This window comes from Panthera leo, chromosome B2, assembly GCF_018350215.1.
Source record: "Panthera leo isolate Ple1 chromosome B2, P.leo_Ple1_pat1.1, whole genome shotgun sequence".
In the NCBI taxonomy this organism is placed as follows: Eukaryota; Metazoa; Chordata; class Mammalia; order Carnivora; family Felidae; genus Panthera; species Panthera leo.
The window spans coordinates 46313324-46340537 of record NC_056683.1 but is presented as its reverse complement, the minus strand read 5'-3'; positions in this window follow the sequence as shown (position 1 = coordinate 46340537).

Here is a 27214-nt window from a genome sequence, read left to right as displayed (position 1 = left end):
ATTTATTACTGTTTTTTGATTTGTGGTTACAATTCAGTTTATATATAACAACTTATGCATACAGATAGCAGCAGCCTATATTAAGCTGATGGTCACTTAAGTTCAAACTCATTTTTTTACTCCTTCCCATGTTTTAGGTATATGGTATCATATTTTACATCTTTTTATTTTATGAATCCCTTGACTTGTTTTTAAGGGAATATTTATTTTTACTGTTTTAGTGTTTTTGTTTTTTTTTTTTAACTTTTCATACTATCACTTATGATATTTCCTTTCCACTCAGAGAGTCCCCTTTATTATTTCTTGTATGGCTGGTTTAGTGGCCATGAAATCCTTTATTTTTTGTCTAGGAAGTTCTTTATCTCTCCTTCTACTGTGAGTGTGATAACCTTGCTGAATAGAGTATTCTTGGCTGCAGGTTTCTCCCCATTCAACACTTCGAAGTTATCATGACAGTCCCTCTAGCCTGGAAAGTTTCTCCTGAAAAATCCACTGAGATCCTTTTGGGGTTTCCCTTATATGTAACTGGCTTCTTTTCTCTTCCTGCTTTTAATTTTGTTTTGTTTTGTTTTGTTGCTGCTTTATGCCATTTTAATTATTATGTGTCTTGCTCTGGACCTCTTTGGGTTGAATTTTGGTGGTGGTGGGGAGATCTCTGCCTCCTCTATGATGATGAAAGAATGAGTATTTTCTCCCCAAAATTAGAAACAAGACAAGGATGTCATTCTTACCACTTCTTTTCAAAATCATATAGGACATTTTAGCCAGTGCAGTAAGAAAAATAAATAAAAAACATGTTGATTGGAAAGGAAGAAGGAAAATAGATTTGCCTCACAGATGACATGGAATTATCTTTGTAAACTTTTAATTAAAAAATGTTTCTAGAAATAATAAATGAGCTTACACGTCTATCAGATACAAGGTAAATATACCAAAATCAATTGTATCCCTGTACACTAGCATGAAACAATCAGAAACTAAAACACATAGTGAAAATTACAATAACATCAGAAAGATGAAATACTTACATATAAATGTGACAAAGGTGTGAAAGACCTGTCCACCAAAAACTATAAAACACACATGAAGGAAATTAAAAGAAAAACGTTAATTAAAGGGATCAATATAAAACTTGGTTCATGGGTAAAAGACCTTAATCTACAGATTCAATACAGTTTCAATCCCAATCATAGCAGGCATTTTTGCAACCATTGACAAGCCAATTTTAAAATTTATATAAAAGTTAAAGGCTAGAGTAGTCAAAATGCTTCAGAAAAAGATTGAAATTAGAATGTGAACACTGCAATTTTCAGGACTTTGGCATATTGACATAAAGATATGCAAACAGATCAGTAATATAAAATACAGTTTCCAGAAATAGACCGGAACATGTGTGGATATTTAATTATTAGTAATAGTGTAAATGCAATTTAGTTGACAAAGAATGATCTTTTCCAAAAATTTTGCTGGAATATTTAATTATCTCTATAATTGTTTAATAATAAGAACTTGGATCTAGACCTCTCATAAGAAAAATTAATAAAATATTAGTCTTCTTTGAGGCAGTTTTCTTCAACTCAATATCAAAAACATAATACATAAAGGAGCAATTTGATAAATCAAACTTTATCAAAATTTTAAGAAATTGTATTCTTCAAACAGTTTTGTTGAAGACCTAAAAAGATAACTATGGCCTGGAAGACAATAATATATATGATATTAAAATCATATATATGATTAAGCACTTGTATATGTATATTCATACACACACATATGCATGCACAAACACACACAGTTTATATACATGTGTATACTCAATAGTAAGAAAACATAATCTTTTAATGTGCAAAATACTTAACAGCTCACCAAAGAAAATATAGCAAAATCAAATATGTAAATTAAAATATTCTCAGTAGCAGTAGTCATTAGGGAAGTGCCAATGAAAACTACAAAGACATACTCTTGGAAAACTATTAGAATAATTAAAATTGAAAAACTCACTGTGCCAAATATTGGCAAAGACATAGAGGAATGGGAATTCTAATGCTTTGCTGGTAGGAATTTTAAGTGGTAAACTACTTTGGAAAGCATTTTGGTAACTTGTTAAAAAATTAAGTATATGTTACCATCTGATCTATTGCAGTCCTAGCTATCTGCCCAAAAGAAATGGAAGAATTTGTTCATATGAATACTTGTACACAAATGTTCATAGCAGTTATAATCAAAACTAGAAACAGCACAAATGTCCATCTACAGGTGAATGGATAAAAAATATAATTTTTTTTTAGCTCTAAAAAGAGATTATTCATCCATGCTACAATATGAGTTAATAATTATTTTGAGTGAAAAAAATATAACCCTTTCCAAAAAAGTACATAGTATATGATGCCATGAATATAAAATTTTAGAAAATGAAAAGATATCTTTTATAACAGCCAATTTATGGTAATTATGAACTCTTGGCAATGAAGAAGAGGAAGGAATTGCAAAAAATAAAAGGAATTTTCTTTGGACCAATGGATATTTTCTTTTGATAATGGTGATAGTTTCACCGATACATACACAAGCTAAACCTTATCAAATTGTATACTTATGTTCAGTTTATTGCATTTAAGTTAAACCTCTGTAAAACTAAAAAACAAGGTCATTCAAGGACAACCTGATGGTTAGGTGTCACATCATGAATATATAGATGTAAACTTTGTGTTCTTAAAATTATTCACAAAAGAGAATGTCTCAACTATAAAATTAGAATTTTTTATTAAGATATATGTATTTTTTTTCATTCTAACAAGCTTAAGAAAGGTCTCAGGAAAAAGAATTTGAAACCACCAGTATGTAGTTTCAAGTAAGATTTTTCTGTAGCTTGTCATTCTTTGTTTTAGCAGAAATAATTTAGCCATAAGTTTGACATGTAAATTTCACTGGTAATTCAAGACACATTAACAAACCTTCTAAAAATAAATGCTGTATTTGTAAATAGTGTATAATGGAGAGCAAACTCATTATTGACCAGCAATCTATCTTTCATCTACTGTTTCAAAATTTAATAAGTGTAAGCATATTATACAGCATGACAAATGTATGTCATTACAGACCCCAAATTATTGAAGACAATAGACAAAAAAAGGAGACGGATATTTTTGGCATTGAAGGTGCTTGTTGTATGTGTTACACAGATAATAATTATGAATTCACCCCAGAAATAAACCCATTCCTCAATGTCAGAGTTAAAATATCAGGCTGTAGTGTGTTGTGCCTTTGTTCTTGCTGTTTATATGACCTAAAATTTATTTTCCTTTTGTTCTGACCATCTCAATCCCACATACTCTTTATGATTCTGTTCAATGATTATCTCTTAGAAGACTTCACTTATCCTCCAGGGATAGATTAATACCTCTCCCCTGTATCTTTCCTGTTTCACACCACTGCTTCTGTAGCATTAATACATAGTACTCTAAGATTTTCCCCCACTCTATCTGCTTAAATTGCCCATAAACCATGTGAAGAAAACACTTTTCATGAATTAATTACAGCTTTGAGGTAAAAGAAAAATACAACATAAATAATACCTTCTTCATTTTTCCAAAGCCTATTTTAAGAAACATAAGTTAAAAAAAATAACTTAATAGACATATTTAACCAAATCTTTAATATGAATCATAAAATTCTTAAAATATAAATTCCTCAAAAATAGCTTAGGGCAGACACTAAGCTTATGACATAAGAATTTCCAGACAGTGTAACTCTCAGAAACCTGAAAGTGGCTCTTTGTAGAATTTAATGGAAATTCATTTTTGACCTGCTTAAAATTATGCTATTTTTTAAAAATCCTCTGCTAAAGACTGTTATTTTTTCCCCCTCCAAACTGGAGCTGTGTGGAACGAACATTTGTACAAAGCCTGAAGACAGCTGAACAGCTCTGCCAGATGTACAGTTTGGTAGATACAGCTTCCCCTCATTAAAGTGGGACTTGCTCTTTGGGAAGCTGGCTTTCTACCTTGGGTGACAAAACATCAAGCAGGCAGATTTTAGCTCTGTGTTATGTAGAAACTGCACAGGCAGTTGTGGGAAATGGAACATTAGCTATAGAATTCATGGTAGAGTTGACAGATTTTAGAGAGATTTAGGTTCTCCTATAGCATTAGAGGTGAGAGAAGGGGAAATACGGCATATATCTTGTCATTATTTTTGACATCTTTAAACCAGGAAGTATGGTAACTCTTGATGGCTTTCTTTAGGAATAATATTAGTAAAATAGCACAAAGTCTTTCCTCAGATCCTCACTCTCATGGCTTCTCTAATATGTAGTATCATCAAAGAAAAAGACCACATTTAAAAGGGGGAAGGTCATAGAATTTACTCATATGATTTTAAGTCTGCAGTATCTCCAGAACTTTGTATATTATATACCATCATCAAAAAATCTGGGTCACTACCATGAGTTTTTTAAGTGACTTTCCCCCAACAAAGTGGTTTATATGTTTACCATATTGCGTTATAGTTCTAAAGAATAAAAGTTGCAATAATTTGGAGGTTCATTTTGTTGCTATAAATTCTAATTCCCATAAAAATTCTGCATTCTAGCTAAACCAAGATATATTGACCTCAACACAGTTGATGTTTTGGGATGGATTATTATTTTGGGCATTGTAGGTATTTAGCAGCATCCCAAGTCTTTAGACACTAGATGCTAGAATAATCCCACAGTTTTGACAATAAAAAATATCTTAAGAAATTGTTAAATGTCCCATGGTGGTAGGATCCCCAAACCCCACTCAAAATGACAGCAGTGTTTCTCAAGGGTGGTGCATACACAACTGTTTGAGAAGGTAAAAAGAGCTCGGACTTTTCATGGAAATAAAACTGAGTTCGAATCCCAGACCTATCATTTAGTGCTTCTGTGAATTTGATGAATTTATGTAATCTCTGGGAGCCTCATTTACTTTCTTGGAATTTAGGAATAATAAACACTAAAATAAATTACATGTAAAATGTGTAGTAAATGAATAATAACCTAAAGGCTCCACTGGTTTTATATTTAGCAATATTTTTCTTAATTACCAGCCATGCTAATATTAAAATACTTTAGTGATTTTGAATTTCAAGTAACAGCTTTATCATAAACATTAATCTCCACTCCCACCAGTTACCCAATTAAAATGATAAAGAAATAAGGATATTTCTACAGCAAAATGGAATAGAAAGTGGTTAATAGTAGACAAGGAATTTCAACTCCTATCTAAGGAACGAGAAGTGAATGAGGGGGAGCTATGGCTTATGAAAATGGAAGGATTCTTCATTCAGAAAGTCATCAAAATCCGTTAGTTAACAAACCTCATCCATACAACTCTATCTCACAATTATCTTCTTCGTTGCTTTGTTTTTAAACATGAAACAAACTTGTCGGTAATTAGGAATATCTGAAGAAGGGAGAAAGGAAAGATAAGAAAAAATCTAGGACTCTAAATAGTTGGGATATACAAAATAATAAAAATACAAGCGTTACGAAAGTAACCCATAATGGACCTAAAAGCAATAATATGAATATTTGGAAGGAAAATGGAGGGATGGTAGAGATGCCATTATGAGTGACCTAAACTCTAAAGAGCAGTAGGATGAAGAATATACATGACTAAAATTGAGAAATCAAACGGGGGGATATAAATACTATTAAATACGGAAGTACACATCAGAGGAAATATTTAAAATAACTGTTTATTTTCAGAAAATAAAACTGGAGATAGGGAAGAGTGCGGTGAGAAGACATTGTTTTCCATTGCAAGTCATTTGGTATCGTTTTAATATTTTTATGGATTTTATACCTTAAAAATATGGTTACAAGGTCATTCTCTCAAAACTCTCACTCACACATAAAGGCATTGGCTAAGTAATTCAAAAAACAGTTTGCTTAATCATTTCCTGAATTCAAATGTGAATATGGATTTGGGGGATTTTCAGCCTTCAAATATAGAAATCAAAGTCACCTTTCAGCGTAAGTCTCTCTTAGCAGGAGATACACACATAGCTTTTATTTTTTATTTATTTTTTTAATCTATTTACACTTATCCATCTATCTGCCCACTTTTCCCATCCTCTTGCAGCCTCGTCGTCTTTTCTTTATCCTGTCTTCACTCCTTCCTCCATTTCATTGACTTAGGATGTATTGTGAAAGCCTTAGGAAGCCCTTGCTTTTTCTATACCCATTGCAAAGAAAATGAAAACTTCTATGACTTCCCTTGTTGTGGGGGAAAAGGAAGATCAGATACCAATGATGGGAGTGTCAAAGAAAATAAGACAGTGGTGGCAATAATAACAGTTAACATTCATTAATGTCAAATAATGCAGGGCACTTTATATTCAAAATCTTGTTTAAGGATAAACTCTCAAGGATTATTAGCTACTTTACATATAAATACACTAGGGTTTATGGATGTTAAGATAAGACTAATATGTTGAAGATTGAATGTGATCCTAGTCCTGTCTGAAATCAAAGATTTTGATTTGTCTTTGCTCTTCACCAAATTGTTAAAAAAAATAGATTTTTGGTTTTATTATAAGATTTTTATTTGTTGATTTCCCCTTATGGTTAAACTAAGTACCTTATTAAAAAAAAAAAAAAAACAAAAACAAAAACAAAAAAAAACAGTCTTGTATCATTATGGTCAATGCTGTCTTTAGATGCTTATCTCAGTTTAAATTCTTTACAGTGTCCTCCAGGTAAATGCTTGTTCTTCTGTTGAGTTAGGATCTAGGTCTGTCCACCTTGCTTCCCTAATTTCATTTGTGTAGGCTGGTAATGTAAAGATTTCTCAGGGGTGAACTTCAATGTATAGTGCCAGGAAAGCAGAAATGGCATGCAGAGTAATATCAGCAGAAATAATAAGATTAGGAAAAGTCAATAGGAGTTTCAGAGATAGGGAGGCCATATTTAGAGATGTAGATGCCCCTGAAGAGGCAATGAAAGCAGACATAAATATGGATGTGACTGATAAGCACTGGAAGGTCAATGTGGAGTACATCAGTGTGATACTGCTCTTTACCTCCTACTTCAGGAAACATGACACGAAGTTGACTCTGAATTTCTAAGTTATTGTTTTGTTTCTATTCTGAGCCACACCAACTTGATTCTCAAAAAATAAAAATAACCTCATAGTAAAAGCTTATAAGAAGTCAACTATCGTGTCAGACAAGGAAAACTGGCAGGGTTTAGCACATATCAGTGAGAAAAAAACATAATATCACACTCTATCTCAATTTGAGTAAAATATGAACCACAGTAAGAGTTTCTTTATACATGAAAATTATTTCATAGGAAAGTTCTGTGACATAGTTGTCTGATCACTTTAAATTAGACTCTATAACATGATAGAGTTCTGATAGTAGTCCTAAAATTCAGATTTTGCTTAAGCTACAAATCATTCAGATATGAAGTTACCAAATAGTACCGTTTATATACACACATGCATGTGCATGCACACAAACATAGGATTTGAAATTTTGCATGGCACTTGAACAACATAAAATATTTTATTACCCTTCTATATAGTATGTTTCTTCTTTTTCCCGTTTTCTCTGCAAATGCAAACCCTTCATAGACCAACCCTCAGCTCTGAAGGGATTTTTGAAAATAAATATATGAACATTTGTTATGCTTTAGATATGTGAAATATGTCACACCCTTAGAAAAATCCAGCTCAAAACATATAGCTCAATGATAGATCAAACAGTGAATACTACATGGGCACAATTAGTCTAACAAAAGAAGTTATTGCAGAATCTCAAAATCTTTCATTATATCCTCTTCCAATCACTACCCTTCCTCCACCAATAATCTGAGTTCTGTATTTTCATACAATTCTAGAAAATACTCAGCATTTTATTTCCTAAACTTTCAACCTTAAGTAGCATGGTATAGTTGTAGATATTTTGAATTTTGTACAAATACATTATATTGTATGTGGTTCTTGCTTTGGTCAGCATTATGCATATAATTTTTTTTTTTTCAAATTGTTAGGTATATCACTTTCACTGTTGTAGAATGTCCCATTTGATGAATATGCCATTCTAAGTTTGCTGGACACTTTTGGTGTTTCGAATTTTTTGTCATTAGGATGCGACTATGTTACTGATGTACATTCTTGTACATGTTTTTTTAGTGAACACGCACAGGCATTTTCAATGGATATAGGCTTAAGAGTACAACTGATTGGGGCATCTGGGTGACTCAGTCAGTTGAGCGTCTGACTCTGGCTCAGGTCATGATCTCTCAGTTTATGAGTTCAAGCCCCACATTGGGATCACTGATGTCAGTGCAGAGCCTGCTTCAGATCCTCTGTCCCTCTCTCTCTGCCCCTCCCCTGCTTGTGTGTGCTGTCTCTCTGTCTCAAAAATAAATAAACATTAAAAAAAAGAGTGTACAACTGATAAATCATAGCTGTCTGTTTAAAAATTCAGTTTGTAATACCAGTTTTATTATTGTAAATTGAGTTACTAGAAAATAAGTTGAATGCCCTTTTTACTGAGTAATAGTAAAAGCACTGAATGGCATATATGTTACATCTTCTCCCATACCAGTGTGGGATGTATCTTTCTGTACCTTGGCTCAGTGGCTTTGTCTCTCTGGTTTGTCAGGTGTTTGAAATCAATGGGTATGTGAAATGACTTGGTCCCTGTGCTTCTTCTCCCAGAAGGAATCTGCCATTTAATTTTATCTTTAAATTTGTAATGAATGACCCAGCATCCTATGAAGGAAATTTCAGGTCTCATTTTGAGGAAGAACTTCATCCAAAAACTTGGATGCTGCTCCATTTTTGAGGAGTCTACTGTTCATGCATACTGATGATCCTGATCAGCAGGATATACACGAGTTATTTTTCTCATAAAAGTGAAAGTTTTAATTGCGTGGCCTCCTGTCATATCACATATCTGGCTGTGGTTACACCTGCAGTAGGTCTTTGGAACACAAATATGTTATTTTTTATGTTCTGTGTAGGGAGTGAATTTATTACATGAACTTTATTAACACCCCTCTGCAAATAACTAAACAGCATGGCATACCAGCCTTACTGCACATAGATTAGAAATGTGTGAAATAGAAAATTACAAGTTCTTTGTTAGGTACATGTTGATGAAATATATTTTAAAATGAATGGAAGAAAATAAGACTGGACCAGCATACCAGGTAACTAGCCCATTGGATTCCAAATCACAAAATTCTAAAGACTTTATTTTAAGTTTATTAATTTTGAGAGAGAGAGAAAGAGAGAGAGAGAGCAAGTGCATGAATGGAGGAGGGGCAGAGAGAGGGAGAGAGAATCCCAAGCAGGCTCTGTGCTGTCAGTGCAGAACCCAATGCAGGCAGGGCTCTATCCTGTGAACTGTGAGATCATGACCTGAGCTGAAACCAAGGGTCGGATGATTAACTGACTGAGTCACCCAGGCTCCCTGAATGCTCTTTTTAAATAGAAGAATAAATGGCATGACATCAAACTGAATCATTAGACTATTACTAAATTGAAGCCAGGTCTCTGTATCAGGTTATTTTACTCCATTGATGTCAGTGGAACTTACAGTGAAGTATCGTAAATCCACATAATAATGAACACACATATACTGAATTTTGTAGTATCTGTCAATTAAATTTAAAAAGGTCTGGGAGATAAGTGACAAATACTTTTGTTACAATAGTCCGAGAAGTACCTTAATTAAGGACACAGAGAACAGAAAATGGACTCTGTAAGCAACATGCCTGTTTAGACCTCAATTTTTCCTGAAAATTAGGAGGAATACTCACTATTAGTAGAATAATCTACTCAACCATAAAGGATGGCATCAGCCTATAACAGTATTAAACACATTTCAGAAATTTTCACATTTTCCGAGGAAGGAATTAGTGATGATTTCATGTCAGAATCAGTCCCCTGAAGCCTCCTTTTTCTTGTAGCTCTACACGTCTTTGGGCCTTGATGAATAGCTTCTACTGATTTTCAGAGGATATCAGTAACTTATGGAACCTGAAGATATTAAGCATACATTAAAGATTCCATTGCTCTTCTATAATCAAAAGTTCAGCACAGTGCTCATCCCTCAAAATTGACAAAAATAGGTTGGACTGTTGTAATGAACTGTGATTGAAAGTTTCCCTACGTGATATCAGTTTTCTTTTGGAACCGAATGTAGTGCCCTATGATGATTTCAGATATGATATATTTTATTGTTAAAAAAAGGTCATGTTTAGTGTAGGATCCAGGTGATGGGCAGTGATTAGTATAAGGGAGAGCGATTACTATTTATCAAAATATTCCTTTGTGCCAACTGCTTTACTTTTATTATCTACCATATTTCCCCAAGCAACACTTTATGAAATCAGCATTATTTCAGATAAAGAGGTAGGTAATTGGGTGGAAAGAAATTTGCCCAAGGTATGCACCTTGCAAGCTGGGGAGGAAGGCTTTAAATTTAGAACTATCTAGCCCCTAAGTCAATGATCTTTCTTCTACGGCACACCAGTTCTGCAGAGAAATGACAATTGTATTTTAATAGTAAAAATTTTCTCTGTGAGGTAAGCATCATTATTTATTGCAATAAAATATTTAGCAAATTTAACTTTGGGGAAGAATAAAAAAGTACTTGTATTTTATGCTCTTAATGAGGCAATTATTTCATCATTTTTATAATTAGGAAGAATTGCATATTTGTTGAAATGAGCAATAAATCAATGAGAAAGCTGGCAAGAATAAGGCAGAGATTGTGCAGAATAGTCCATCTCGTCCTTCCCTTGACTAGACTTATATACTTCCTGATGTTTATTTTGCACCTTTGAGCAGAATTGGAGAAAGGGCACTAGGGCCAGTCAAGGTGCTCTGTAGCACTGTGGAGTATCCAGATGGATAGAATGAGGGGGGATAGGCAGAGGGATTAAGATTCTCATTTAATAGCTCACTGTTAGGTGATACAGTGAACTTGAATTAGATACTCACCTTCATTTTCCTGTATCTCTCAAGTGATTGCTTTTGAAAATAAATATGTGCTCATCCCCTCTGAACTATAAAATCCTCCCTCTGTCTTCACATTGTCATAATCTTCCAAAATCAGATCAGGCTAACTCAAACTTCTTTCATATTTGTTTAATGGTTTTAAACCTCACTCATCACTGCCCTTGAATTGATTTTGCATGTTGAGGTAACCTTAGGAATGACATAAAGATCAATGAGACTAAAATATGCTCCAGAAATCTTTAAGGAAGTCAATTGTAGACTTTCTGAATGCTATTTATCTCATCTTTTTTAATAGGATAGTAAATACATTCTTATAAATGAAAAGATGTAATCAATACATTATTTGCCCTCCAATGTTGTTGAGAAAAACCTCTATAGTAATTAACTGATACAGTTAAGTATCCTGCATGTGCTCAATATGAAATAACATTTTAAGATGCAAACTGAAGAAATGATATGGTGAGAAATAAAGCGTTGTGCATGGCAATATATTCTAGGAATACAAGAAGTGCTATTCATAGAAAAATATAAGCAAAACACCAGGAAGAGATTTTGTGAGTTGAATTGATCCAAGACAATCATACAGGAAAGATGTAACTTGAAGGAGTCCTGAAAGGTGGTATAGAGAGTAAAGGAGACTTTCACATCTGGGAGACTTAAATGGGCAAGATTACAGTAGCAGAAATTTACATAGGATGTTTCGAGGGCAATGAGAATAGTGCAGCTGAAGTAGAAATACTATATTGATAAGTAGATATTCTTGGAAATATGAATTAGGATATTTTGTAGTACCACAAATGTCAGATGCAGACTCAACCACAATCCCCATTTTGATTATATTGCTACTGCTTATATTACCATAATGGAGTTATATCAGTTGTGGGTTTCAAATGAGCACGTGGGGCTTAGATCTGATGATATGTGTTCCCTTAAAGATTGAAAAGTCTGTGATCCTAAGATTCCAAGATATTTAGACTTTAACTGTAGGCATTGGGGGGTGGGGGGGATGATAGATATTTCTGAATGAGGATGTCTCTGACAAAGTACAGTTTGGAGTAATTTTTCTGGATGAGGGGGAAGATATTTTAGGCCATATAGTAGGGTATTGCATTAGTCTAACCCCAAAATACTGTGATAGCATTGACATTAAATTAAAAGGGTATGAGGAGTATATAAATTGAGTGAAGTCAAAACAGAAACCCTCATGGTGGAATTCACCACCACCTCAAATTTATCTAGGGTTTTTACCAGTGCTCTGACCCCCATTGGAACTCATATGAAGGAAATAAGAGCAAAAGAGAAGGTCTCCTGATACTCTCTCAAAGATACATGTCAATGTTTAACTCTCTTTTTCTCCCAATGCTGGGGTCAGAATAGGGGAGAGGGAGAAAGAGTGATTTTATTTATTTAGGCTAACTGTTCCTCAGCTTATGACTCTCTGGGGACATAGTAAGAAATATAAAACCTCTGTAGTGTATTCTCTAACAACAGTTCTCGAACATTTTAATCTGGGTATTCTTTATAATATAAAATAGTATGATAGGAGAAGATAGGATTCAGTAGGCAGAGAGGGAAAGATCAGGACCTGAGCTTCCTGGGTAGAGAAAAACACCTATTTTGGAACAATGCTGGGAATGTCAGACCACAGCAAACCCCCTCAAGCATAAGGTTCCTCTTAAGAATATAACAGACCCACCTACTCCCCCTCAGGTTTACCTCAGGAATTTGACGAAAGACCTAAGTATGGCATAGACCACCCCTCATACAATGGAAATGAGCCAATCAGGAATGGACACATAGCACCTAGAACTATCAAGCCAGTAAGGATAGAACTGAGAAGAACCAGGAGGAAAGGAAGGGAGGGGGTGACCAGAACCTTATAAAACAAAGGCCCTTGTTTTATAGTCTATAGTCCACAGACATTCACTTTCAAGAGTCCCCTCTCTGTAAAGAGAACTTTCCTACTATTCTTCCTTTATACTCTTACATTCCAATAAACTTTTGCCTGCTGCTCATTTCATTCTTTGAAGCAACGAATCCCAGGTATTATAGTAAAAAATCCTGCAATAATAGTTGCAAAAATTCTGCAACAACTAAGAAACCAAAAAAAGTTTAGCTATAACTACTATATTAGAAACTAAAACAGAGAATTAAAAAAATACTCATCTAACATAAAATCTATTACTTGTTAATATGATCAATCTGCTTTTAATAAATGTTTGTTTTTCAAAACAATAAGAAGATTAGTGAGAAGAATGTTTTTTTTATATTTTTGCAAACCTTATTAGTGTGTATTCACTTACCAGTATCACATACTAGGTTCACCTGTAGAAAATTCCACCATATATTGGTGAGAAAATGGGATTGAAAAGGTAAATTATGTTTTAGTATTATTATGAAGATAGTTTTCATCTTCCAGGTCCTCTGTATTGGAATCTCCAGACCACACTTTGAGAATCCTTACACAGGAAATTTAAAAGGGAAAGAAAGGGATTATCTAGATGAATACACAATAAAAATGGCAATGTATTAGCAAATTCTGAAGGAGATAAAAGAGGGACTTATTTTTATCAGGGGAATTATCAGCTAATCAGTGTTTCCAGAATGTTTATACATACTTAAAAGGCATAACATTTCCCAGCTATCAGCTCTGTTATATAAACGTACATAAACTCATTTGCACCTCTAGAGACCAACAGTTCAACTCATGAGCATCTCATGATTGGTTTCCTGTAATTTTGATACTATAGGTTTTTTTTAATTTTTTAAATGTTTTATTTATGTTAGAGAGAGAGAGAGATAGAGAGGGACAGAGAGACAGAGAGACAGAGCATGAACAGGGGAGGGGCAGAGAGAGAGGGAGACACAGAATCTGAAGCAGGCTCCAGGCACTGAGCTGTCAGCACAGAGCCCAATGTGGGGCTCGAACTAACAAACAGAGAAATCATGACCTGAGCCGAAGTCAGACATTCAACCAACTGAGTCACCCAGGTGCCCCATTTTGTTTTTTTAATTTTTTTATTGATACTATAGTTTTAATGCCTTATTAGTTTTTAGCTGATATGTAACTCTTTAATAGCCTATTATGGGTACAAAGTTGTATCCTGCCTCTGCCAGGCCTTCATATGTGACCAGTGTTCTTGTGATTCTAAGGAGTGGAAAACAATTACTACAAATATATTTTCGTTACATCATGTCCTGACCCACACAGGAAGAAACACTGTGATGTTCTACAGAAACAACTGAATATTGCCTGAAAAACAAATAGTGTTATAGTATAATCCTTATGCTGGCATTAAAAGAAAAAAGGTGTTGGGGATAAAAAGAGAAGTCAAAGGGTGCTTGCTGCCTTCCCTCTGTCTGATATGCAAGTTAATGAGTTCATCCCTCTGGAGTAACTGTGACTGATTGCCTAAGATAAGCCCTGTGACTGAGAAGCACCGCTCTGGTGAAGGTTATTGTGGGGAATGTTTGTTATCAGTACAGTGATGGCCTGAGACCTTCTGAAAATAGGTATTTTGTATAATTGGAGTTGGAATTAGAACAGCTACAGTATAGAATTAATGCCAAAGAGAACAATGTGTATTTGATAACGTGAAAAAGGAAGAAATCCTGTCACAGTAAGAATGTTAATAGGAAAGACAGATTAAAGGTCTCAGATATAATGATTCTAAGATTTGTAAGAACTCTAAGATTTCTCTGATTAGGTAAATTCTGTGATGAAATTGCATATGTATTTAAAACAGTTATTGACCATGACTCACTCCCTCTCCTCACTCCTTTCCTCCCCCCCACATATATATATATATATATAAATAAATAAATATAAATAAATAAATATATATATATATATATATATATATATATATATATATATTTCCCTTCAAACAATGTCTTTGATTTTATTTATTTATTTTTTCAGTTTCCTGGATATTTCTGTCATCTTCCTATACCTGTGTGAGTAGTGTGTGTGTATACATATATATATGCCTATTATATATTATATATAATTATACATTTGTATATATGTATGTATAGATATAATTGTCCATTATATAATAGAGCTACAAGAATGTCTTCAATCTCAGTACCCAACTGCAGTGGCTATAATAATGTGTTCCACATCATCATCTGGAAAAAAGGGATCAAATAGTGTTAAATTATCCATGACTATATCACATGGATCCCTGTATACAGAATACCTATAAATTTGTTCCTAAAGGTGTCTAACACATCTAAAAGATGAATTGTATTCAGCCATATTTATATGTAATATACACCTTCTATAGTTGTGACAAAGCATTGTAAATTAATGGGAATTAACTGATAAGCAATTTCAGTTCTCATATGTTCACATGACCATCCATAGAAAATGTTTATAACACTTTCTCATTTATAGACTATTTACATATTATGTACTTGGTCCATGCAAAGGCGTGAGGTAGGAAAGGTGGCTGTTGGCTTAAGAAAACAGACTTAAGAGTGCCTGAGTGGCTCAGGTGGTTAAGCATCCAACTCTTGGTTTTAGCTCATGTGATGATCTCATGGCTTGTGAGACTGAGCCCCACATCAGGCTGTATGTTGACAGTGTGGAACCTGCTTGGGATTCTCTTTCCCTCTCTCTCTGCCGCTCCCCCCACCCATGTTCTTGCTCACTTTCTCTCCCTCTCTCTCCCAAAATAAATAAATAAATATTTTTAAAAATGGACTCGAAGATACCGTGTGCCATGGTTAAGATAACATAGTAGAGAATAAAGCTAATACAGTGTTTGACTCTGGAACTGATTCTCTTGTATTAGATTCCTGGGGCTGCCATATCAAAGTACTACAAACTAGGTTCTTTAAACAACAGAAATTCATTGTTTCATATCTCTGGAGGCTACAAGTACGAGGTCAAGATGTCAGTCAGGTTAGTTCCTCGTGAGGGTTGCAAGGGGGAATCTGTTGCATGCCTCTCTCCTATCTTCCAGTGCTTTGCTAGTGTTCCTTGGCTTGTAGATGCATCACCATGTTGTCTGCCTTTATGTTCACTTGACATTCTCCCTGTGTGTCTGTGTCCAAACTGCCTCTTTTATAAAGTCACCAGTTGTATTGGATTTGGCCCGATTCTATTCCAGTATGACATCAGCTAACTACATCCACAAGACCCTATTTCCAAGTAAGGTCATAGTCTGAGGTCCTAAAGTTTAGGACTTCAATGTATGGATGTTCAGGGGATGCAATTCAACCCACAACAGTCAGGAATACAGATTTCTTTCTACCATAGATGTCATAAACTTTCTTGGACATCTCCATGGTCTCCAGGAAAACAAATGATACAGAAGAAAATAAAACAGGAAGCAAAACCACAAAACAATCAAGTGGCCCCTGCAGCAGGACTAACTTGTCTATTTTATGTGAAGGCATCTGGGCACATTCTTCTACATAAAGAGAGAAATTGCCTGTACTTTGTTATCAACCCTAACTATGCAGCAACCTACCACACATAGCTAATTAATACAACTACAAACCTCATCTCGTCTGCAGTAACATGTTCCACATGCAGGAGCACATATCAAATGAAAAAAGGGATAGTTATTTTTACCCTTAATAATATCCCCTTTGTTTAGATATTTATAGGTTAAAACACACTTCCATGGAGGTCATCTCATTTAATTTTTATAAACGGCAGAGGCAGGGTCTATCTTGTCCTCATGGATAGTGAGTGAGCTCTGACTCACTAAATGCCCTGACCCCCTCAGAAAGCCAGCAGGGGGCAGAGCCAGGCAGGGGGGTAACCTTTCAGTCTCCGTTGCCCAGTCTTTGACACTTTTGCAGCCTGCTATGTTTTCTCTCCAGAAGTTCTCTATTTATTTATTTTTTTCAAATCCCAGGCTTTTCCTTACTATTCCTTCCGAATGCCATGCTTCTCGCTTCAATGTCTTTAATCTTGCTTTTTCAGTTGCCTGGATATATTTGTCATCTTCTCTTCACCTGTGTAAATTCTGTATATCACCTAATACTCAGATGAAAATTTCTGCTATTTCCAAGTATCTCAGTCCACACTCATCTTTTTCTCATTAAAAACCTAAAAAATAAGTGCATATACTCTAAAATTGAGTGTTAGATTGCTCACTAACGGTCTCTACCAGTTTTACAACTAGTAGTTTTACAACCCGATTAGAGTTGATTTTCTCTTTTACCTTTTTTCTTTACTAGATGTTAAATTATCTGAAGTCATAAGATCATATATACAAACACAAATACATACACACATGGATGAGTGTGTGCATTTTTCTGAAGTCATAATATCATATGTACAAACACACACAAATGTATACACACATGGATGAGTGTGTGCATTTTTTTTTTTTTCAGTACCAATTTGTGTGGCTAAGTGTTTGGTCTAACAAGGGCACCAAAGGACTTTCTGTTCATTGATTAATTTATGCTCCATCTCCTTGACAGGATATTTACTCATCCTTGACTTGCTTAGAGTATCCAGACACTGTACAAAATAGATGTTCTCTATTGGATACTTTTTGAATTAAATTGAATGTATCCAGTCACAAAATGTTAGTTTATAATGATTAAGGAAATGCCCTTGAGCTTTCCTACAGATATACCATGAACTAGTTCATGCATACTTCTCACACAGTAAGAAAGCTAGTATACAAAGTTATTTTTATGTAATGTTAATGAAAAAAAATTATCCGAGTCACCAGCTTTAGTTTATAGCTAATTTAAAAAAATAATGTTTATTTCTGAGAGAGAGAGGGAGAGAAAGAGAGTGAGTGAGAGGGGGAAAGGAGAGAGAAAGAGGGCATGAGTGGGAATGGGAGAGACACACAGAATCAGAAGCAGGCTCCAGGCTCTGAGCTGTCAGCATACAGCCTGATGCAGGGCTCGAACTCATGAACCGTGAGATCATGACCTGAGCCAAAGCCAGACGCTTAACTGCCTGAGCCACCCATGCACACCTTAATGTTTTTCCTAAGGCACTAAAACTCATTTTAGTGAAACCATTATATTTTTTTTTCTATTTTTATACCCTCTTTTTGCTTCAAGTATGTTAAGTGTTACTACATTAATCTTATTATTACAGTTAGATAGTAAAATAGAATAAATTGTAGAGATATAGCCTCTGTTTGTTGGTTTCATAATTAAAAACAAATAAGGAAAAATAGAAATAAAAATAAAGACAAACACTTCTGTCTTCTGCTTTAGCTATGGAATTTTACTTACTCAGAAAATAATGGTCTAAAAAGGCCCATGAGCACATAGACTTATCCCACTGCCAGAAAAATCATTAAAGATATTGCATTTTCTAGTATAGTTAGGAAATAGCACTCTTACATACCTGGGAGATGTTGCAGGTCTGCATTTTCTTGTTGATTCATAGTCAGTTTATATTTGAATTATAGCACATAAAAAGCAGTCACTTAGCCATCCCTTTATTAATGATTTTCAGCATCTCAGGAAGGCTGCTTTCTGTCCAGGGCCACAGAAAACACGCATGATGTGCAAAGATTAGACAAAAGTTCTAGACAATTGCAAACATGCTTCCCCACCTCTCTCCTGCTTTCCAAGAAAACATTATCAAAGCCAGGGTGGTTCTTAAGCCAAATTGAATGGCACGTAGGTATAATGAATAGAGATAGAGGTTTTATCAAAGCCCAGGGAATGCCTAAATCCAGACTACTTTGGATGACAGAAAGGAAAGGGAAAGTGCTTATTCTGAGAGGTGCTAAGGTGGGTGGTTCCACTCTGAGAACACTGCTGCTGACTACACTTTCGTTATGTCCACATTCGTTCAGGCCTTCTTGGTTGTAAGAAGTGGAGTTGAATCGATGTACTCTGGCCCCTGGTGACCAATGGGTCCCAGAAATGGGAAACAGAATTAAAAGAATTGTAGTCCTTACTATCAGTGTCTTCTCACAACCCTAATCCTCCTTTGTAAGAATTTAGACCACTCGTCAGTCATTCTGAGAGGCTTCTCTTTAGGTAAATTTACAGACAGGCTGCATACTTGATAGTCTCCTTTGAAAACTTAAAAAAAAAGTTTTATGAAATAAGTAGTGCATAAACATATAGAGCATCGGTGCACATTTAAAAAATCAACCGGCAAATCCCACCCAGAGAAGGAATTAAATATTGCCTGCATTGTAGATACTGTTTGGCTCTCCCTAGCGTATCTCCACTTCCCAGAACTAGGTACCATCCTGACACTGGTAAAATCATTCCTTGGCGTGTCTTTTAGTGTTTTTAATCTATATATACGTTAATAAACTATATGTTAGTTGTTTTCATATATTTTATATGTATGGAAGATTTTATTGTTTTGTGACTAGCTTCTTTCACTTTACCTTTTTGCTGGGATCTATTCCTATTTTTTAGTTCTGTATGGTGTACTACTATATGAATTTATCACAACATATCTGACTACTTGTCTTATTGGACATTTGTGTTGATTCTACTTTTACCTGTTTTCACATTGCTCCTGTGAACATTCTAGTGTCCGCTGATAGCTATTTGAAGAGATCCTTGAGGATATACAGTTAACCTTTGAACACTATGGAGATTAGGGTGCTGATCCCCCCCCCCCACAGTCGAAAATCCGAATATAACTTTTGACTCCCCCAAAGGTTAAATAATAATAGGCTACTTTTGACCAAAGCCTAACTGGTAACATGAACAACCAATTAACACAAATATTATATGTTTTATGTATTATATACTGCATTCTTATATACATTAAACTGGAGAAAAGAAAATGATAAGAAAATGCTAAGGAAGAGAAATATATTTACGGCACCTTATAAAAAAGAATCTGCGTGTAAGTGGATCCATGTAGTTCAAATCAATGTCGTTCCAGGGTCAACTGTATACAACTATGGGAGAAATGGATTGATCATATTTTGACATTACCAAGTAATGATGCACTGCTCTCAAAGGGAATTATACAAATTTACGTATCACCAGAAGGGTTCAAGAGCTCCTTCGACCCAGACTCTCAACAGCTCTGAGTTTTTAAATATTTTAACATTTTCTAAAGCAGTGTGTGTGATTATTTTCCAATAAGGTTTTAATTTGCACTTCCCAAATTGCTACTGGGGTTGAGTAATCACTGTAGTTTCCTCTTTTGTGAAATTTGTGTTAAAACTTCTCTACCTTTTAAAAGTATTTCTTTACTGTTGATTTGCAGGAGTTCCTTTTGTATGTTTTGAATACTGGTCTTTTGTCAACAATATGTGCGGTGAAATCTCCAAAATTCTTCTATGTGGTGGCTTGTTTTCTCATTCTCTTTATGATGTCTTTTGGAAGAAGTTAATGTGATCTATTTTTACCTTAGTGCTTTGCTTAAGAAATCTTCCTTCCCAAGATAATGAAGACCTTCTCTTACATGATATTTTAGTGTTAGAGATTTTCTTTTTGGTTTAGTTCAATCCACCTAAGGATACAATTTTTCTTTTTCTTGATAAGGCTAACCAGTTTTTTGCTACCATTTATTGACAAAACCATTATATCTTCACTTCCCTTTTCATCAACTCTGTCATTTACCAAATGTTAATATATTCATGAACACATTTCTAGGCTCCTTATATTATTTAGGCTACATTTACCTTTCGTCCCGTTATTAAGTGGCATGATTCTTCTATCCTGTCCTTATTATTTTCATAAAGCATCTTGATTCCTCTTGTTTCTTTGCATTTTCACAAACATCTCTTAATCCATTTGTCAAGATCCACCACAAAAACATCAATATCTTGCTTATATTGTAAATAAATTTGGGGAGATCTATTATCTTCAAATTTCTTAATTTTCAGTATATAACTATGATTTCTCCATTTAATTGTAGGTTTTAATAATATCTTTCAATAAAATGCTATCAGTTTCTTTATGAAGATTTTTTTTGTTATTGTTTGTAGCTCAGTATTTGTTTTTGTTTTTGGAAAATGATAGAATTTTTAAATTTTTATTTTGTTTCCTTTTTTTACATTTTATTTTTTTACTCATTGTTGCTGGTATACAGAAAAATAATTTTATATGTTGAGTTTGTATTCAAGTAACTTGTATACACTCATAATTTTTCATAATTCTTTTGATGATTCTTTTCTACTTTCCCCTGTACATAATCATATCATCTGTTAATCTACAAATAATGGCAGTTTGTTTTTACCTTTCTAATATCTTCTATTTCTGTTTTTTCTATATCTTCTTTCTTTTCTTTTTTTCAGTTCAAGCATAGTTAACATACAGTGTTACATTAGTTTCAAGTGGATAATATAGTGATTGAACAATTCTATACATTACTCATCCTCATAATGGTAAGTATACTCTTAATCACATTTACTTATTTCACCCATCCCCCTACTGACCTCCCCTCTGGTAATCATCAGGTTCTCTTTAGTTAAGAGTCTGGTTTTTGGTTTGTCTCTTTTTTTCTTTGTTGGTTTGTTTCTTAAATTCCTCATGTGTGTGGAATCATATAGTGTTTGTCTTTCTCTGACTGACTTATTTCATTTAGCATTATAACTTCTAGATCCATCCATGCTGTTGCAAATAGGAAGATTTCATTCTTTCTCATGACTGAGTAATATCCCATTGTATATGTGTACAATATCTTTCTTATCCATTCATTTATTGATGGACACTTGGGTTGCTTCCATAATTTTCCTATTGTAAATAATGCTTCAATAAACATAGGAGTGCATATCTTTTCGAATTAGTGTTTTTGCATCCTTTGGGTAAATACCCAGTAGAGGAATTACTGCATCATATGATAATTCTATTTTACATTTTTTGAGGAACCTCCATACTGTCTTCCATAGTGGCTGTACTCATTTGCATTCCTACCACCAGGGCAGGACTGTTCCTTTTTCTCCACATCCTCACCAACTCTTCTTTCTCGTGTTTTTGATTTTAGTCATTCTGACATGTGCAAGGTAATATCTCTATATAATTTTGGTATGAATTTCCATGATGACGAATGCTGTTGGGCATCTTTTCATATGTCTATTGGCCATCTGGATGTCTTTGGAGAAATGACTGTTAGTGTTAGTCTGTTAGTGGAGAAATGTCTGCCCTTTTTAATTGGATTGAATTTTTTTTTTTTTTTTTGGTTCAGATCTCACATTTAGGTCTTTAATCCATTTGGAGTTTATTGTTGTGTAGGGTATAAGAAAGTGGTCCAGTGTCACTCTTTTGCATATAGCTATACAGTTTTCCCAACACCACTTATTGAAAAGACTATTTTTCCCCCATTGCGTATTCTTCTTTGTTGTTGTTGTTGAAGAATAATTGACCATATGGTTGTCAGTTTATTTCTGGGCTCTTTCTTCTATTTCATTGATCTATGTATCTATTTTTGAGTCAGTACCATACTGTTTTGATTACTAACTTTATAAAGTATATCTTGAAATCTAGGATTGTGAGACCTCTGGTTTTGTTTTCTTTTTTCAAGACTGATTTGGCTATTTGGGGTCTTTTGTTGTTCCATACAAATTTTATTTTATTTATTTATTTATTTAAAAAATTGTTTATTTTTGAGAGAGAGACAGAGCACAAGCAGGAGAGGGACAAAGAGAGAGGGAGACACAGAATCCGAAGCAGGTCCAGGCTCCAAGCTGTCAGCACAGAGCCCAATGCAGGGCTCAAACCCCCAAACTGTGAGATCGTGACCTGACCCAAGTTGGACACTCAATCAACTGAGCCACCCAGGTGCCCCATATAAAAATTTTAAAATAATTTTATGAAAAAGGATTATGTGGGGGAGCCTGGGTGGCTTGGTCGGTTAAGCGACCGACTTCGGCCCAGGTCATGATCTCACAGTCCGTGAGTTCGAGCCCCGTGTCGGGCTCTGTGCTGACTGCTCAGAGCCTGGAACCTGTTTCAGATTCTGTGTCTCCCTCTCTCTCTGCCCCTCCCCTGTTCATGCTCTGTCTCTCTCTGTCTCAAAAATAAATAAATGTTAAAAAAAAATTAAAAAAAAAAAAGAAAAAGGATTATGTGTTCTAGTTCTGTGAAAAATGCTCTTGGTGTTTTGATAGGAATTGCATTAAATCTATAGATTGCTTTGGGTAGTATAGACATTTTAACAATATTGGTTCTTCCAGTCCATGAGCATAAAACATCTTTCCATTTGTGTTGTTAATTTCTTTAATCAGTGCTTTATAGTTTTCAGAATACAAGTTTCTCACCTCCTTAATTAAGTTTATTTATAGATAATTTATTCTTTTTGGTGCAATTGTAAACAGGATTGTTTTCTTAATTTCTCTTTCTGCTACTTCATTGTTAGGTATAAAAATGTAATGGATTTCTGTATATTGATTTTGTATCCTGAGATCTTACTGAATTCATTTATCAGTACATTTATATATATATATATATACATATATATATATATATGTATATATATATGTATATATGTATATATATATACATTATATATACATATATACATACATATATATATATATATGTATGTATGCATTTTTTTTTGGTGGAGCTTTTAGAGTTTTCTATATATAGTATGCTGTCATCTGCAAATAGTAAAAGTTTTACTTCTTTCTTACCAATATTGATGCCTTTTATTTCTTTTCTTTGATTGCTGTAGCTAGGAATTCTAGTAGCTTATTGAATAAAAGTGTTGAGAGTGGACATTCTTGTCTTGTTCCTGAACTTAGGGGAAAATTCTCCATTTTTCCCCATTGAGCATGATATTCACTGTGGGTATTTCATATATGGCCTTTATTGTATTGAACTTTATTCCCCCTAAACTTACTTTGTGTATAGTTTTTATCATGAATAGATAGTGTACGCTGTCCCATGCTATTTCTGCATCTGTTGAAATGATCATATGGTTTTTATCCTTTCTCTTGATGTGATGCATTATGATTGATTTGCAAATGTGAACCACCCTTGCATCCCAGGAAGAAATCCCACTTGATCATGGTGAATGATTTCTTTAAATGTATTGTGGATGTGGTTTGCTAATATTTTGTTGAAGATTTTTGCATCTTTGTGCATCAGAGATATTGGCCTACAGTTCTCTCTCTCTCTCTCTCTGTCTCTCTTTCTTTTTGTAGTGTCTTTACCTGGTTTTGTTATCAGGGTAATGCTGCCCTCATAGAATGAATTTGGAAGTTTTCCTTTCTATTCTATTTTTTTGCAATGATTTGATAAGACTGGGTATTAACTCTTCCTTAAATACTTGGTAGAATTTACCTGCAAAGTGTTCTGGTCCTGGACTTTTGTGTGTTGAGAGGGTTTTGTTTTTTTCTGATTCAATTTCATTGTTGGTGTTGGTCTGTTCACATTTTCTTTCTATTTCTTCCTGATTTAATTTTGGAAAATTATGTTTCTAGAAATGTATCCATTTGTCAAGGCTGCTTAATTTATTGGCATATAATTTTTCATAATATTCTCTTACAATCCTTTGTATTTCTGTGATATCAGTTGGTATTTCTTCTGGTTTCTTTCTGATTTTGTTTATTTGAGTCTTTTTTATGAATATGGCTAAAGTTTTATCAATTTTGTTTATCTTTTCAAAGGACCAACTTCTGGTTTCATCTCTTCTATTATTTTAGTTTCTATTTTGTTTATTTGTCCTCTTTTTTATTTTTTTTCATTCATTCTACTGGTTTGGGGTTTTCTTCATTTTTATTTTCTTAGCTTTTTTAGGTATAAAATTAGATAATTTTTATGAGAATTTTCTTGCCACGTGAAGTAGGCCTGTATTGCTACAAACTTCCTTTTTAGTTCTACTTTTGAATGAAGGAGGGAAGTACCTAGGTTTAAATTCTGTATTTCAAGAATTAAGCCAAATATTTGCTTGAATGCTAGGTGAAAAAATGAAGAAAAACAAATCTTCAGAAGTATAGCCTCAAGTTATTCATAGGCCTTACAAAAAAGAGTATATTGAATCCTTTAAAGACAGATGCCAGATGACTTATTTGCCTTTGAAGACAGATTATCAGAGATCTGCTCTTTCTTCCTCGTGAGGATATCTCACTGTCTAGGTATGTATAGAGGTGTATACAATTATGCGCAGATACTTATAGAGAGCAAGGGAAGAATTCTTTACTGCTACATACAGTTGACTAGCTACTTGCTGACAGTCATACTGACATGGTGAAATTAGGTGCTGCTAGAATAAGCAAATTCTCAAGGAAAGAGATCGGAGAGACTGAGTTAAACCAGATCTTTGGTGATATCATTTAGCCAATTGTTCATGCCTGTGTGCACCACGCACCTATAGTTACAACAAAGAGTATTCTTTCCTTCTTGTTCATGCACATTTTATTTTGATTACTTACTATTTACATCTTAAAACAACCTAACTAATCCAAACACTGGATAAGTGCCTTTTAGGATTTAGCTAGAATTTCACATTATTAAAACAAACAAAAGAATAGGTATTCTGTTTGAAGAAATAAGTGGGTTGTCAACACACAGATATGATTTTTTCCCCCGAGGGGGCATTGAGCTAAGGGCATACGATATTAGTAAGTTAGGTTGTGACACTAACACACATATTTATGAGATCTAAATATTATAAAAGTCCTCGCATAATTTTAGGCAATGATCTTTGCGTCATAAAGTCTACAGTTGACATAAAATTCATTACTATAATGTTTACTTACAATGTTATGCAGCAGATTTATAACTCAAAAATTTCATTCTCTATTTGGATACTATACAGAATAAAACTTACCAAGAATATATGTATAGAAATTATAAGCTTATGGGATCTATGAATGTTCACTGATAGGGAAGAATAAAAAAAGGGGGGGATACATTTTCAGATATTAAAAGGCTATTGCCACTGAGAGTATAGAAACATTAGAGTATTCATGGAGCTGCTACAATCAACCTTGTAACATGTTTGTTTATTTTTGGCCAAGGACAATGATAATGGATAAGCATTTAAGATTAAACTATGAGAAAGGGGGAAAAAAAACATCCTACTAGACTTTGAGGTTTATTGAATTGAGGCCCATTCATCTTAAAATTTATTCACTTATATGGGGTAAAACTGCAAAAAGGTAAATGATGTAAGAATTACTCTGCTCAGTTGTGAAAATACCAGAAGAAATTTAGCTCCTGTTTACAAGTCCATTACCAAGCATGTACTCACATAAGCAAGAAAATCAGAATTTATATTCATTGGTTTTTCTTTGCACACAGCAGAAAATGGGTTACTGTGAACAGTATTTTCATGATTTATTATGGTTGCAAAAATTTTTCACACAGATACACAAGTTAGGGCAATAAAAATTAATATTTTTTAATAATTATCTCCAAGAGTCATTCATTACCTAACTGATTCTCTATGAAAACAAACAACAGCAACATAAACATTGTAAAGACTTTCTCATTTTTGATGCTTTAGAAATGAGCAGCTAATAGGAATATTTCTTCTTGTAGACAGAGGGCATGAGCAGGATTTAGAAGTAGGAGATAACAAAGAAAAATAATAACGCTTTTTTGAGACTCACTGCTTAGCTTCCTTTTTACTATTTTATTTTCCATATCCTGTTTTCTAATAAAGCTAAAGTAATAGATTGTCATCCCTTATGAATACTTGTAACATTTACTAAATATTACTGTACATTACGATCATACACTGATATCTGGTTCTCTTCTCCTTTCAGGCACATGGGAAACTGCACTTTTCAGACCACTTGCCATTGAGTAAGTAATGGGATTATTAGCCTATGTCCATTATAAAATGTGAATACAAATGATATTTACCATAGCTTGGTGGTAAAAAATAAAATGCATGGTTCCCTAATCTCTTCTTTCTCTTACATAGTGACCAAGATGGTTATATTTTCAGATAAAAGTTGCTGGTGCCTTTATCCCTAGGTTCCTGAATGAGAGTATAGAGCAGTCCTCTAACATTTTGGGTAGGACATATGGCATGAGCAGATACAAACTTTTAATTTGTATTAAGCAATGGAATTGGGTGGGAGGAAAAATTGGTTGGCTGGCCAAACCGTATCCGCTTATGTAATTGAATGCTAATGGGAATGAAACACCTCCCTAGCCCATTCTTAATTCTTGATATTGATTGTGCGTATGTGTATATATGTTTGTGTAGAAGCCCTATATCCTTGTTTCACACATTCCTATGATTTTTTTTTTTTTATGCAACACATTGATGTATATCATGAGTAAGATGTTAATGGCGACATTGTATTAAGTCTTGGATATTCGGCTGCTTTTGCCTA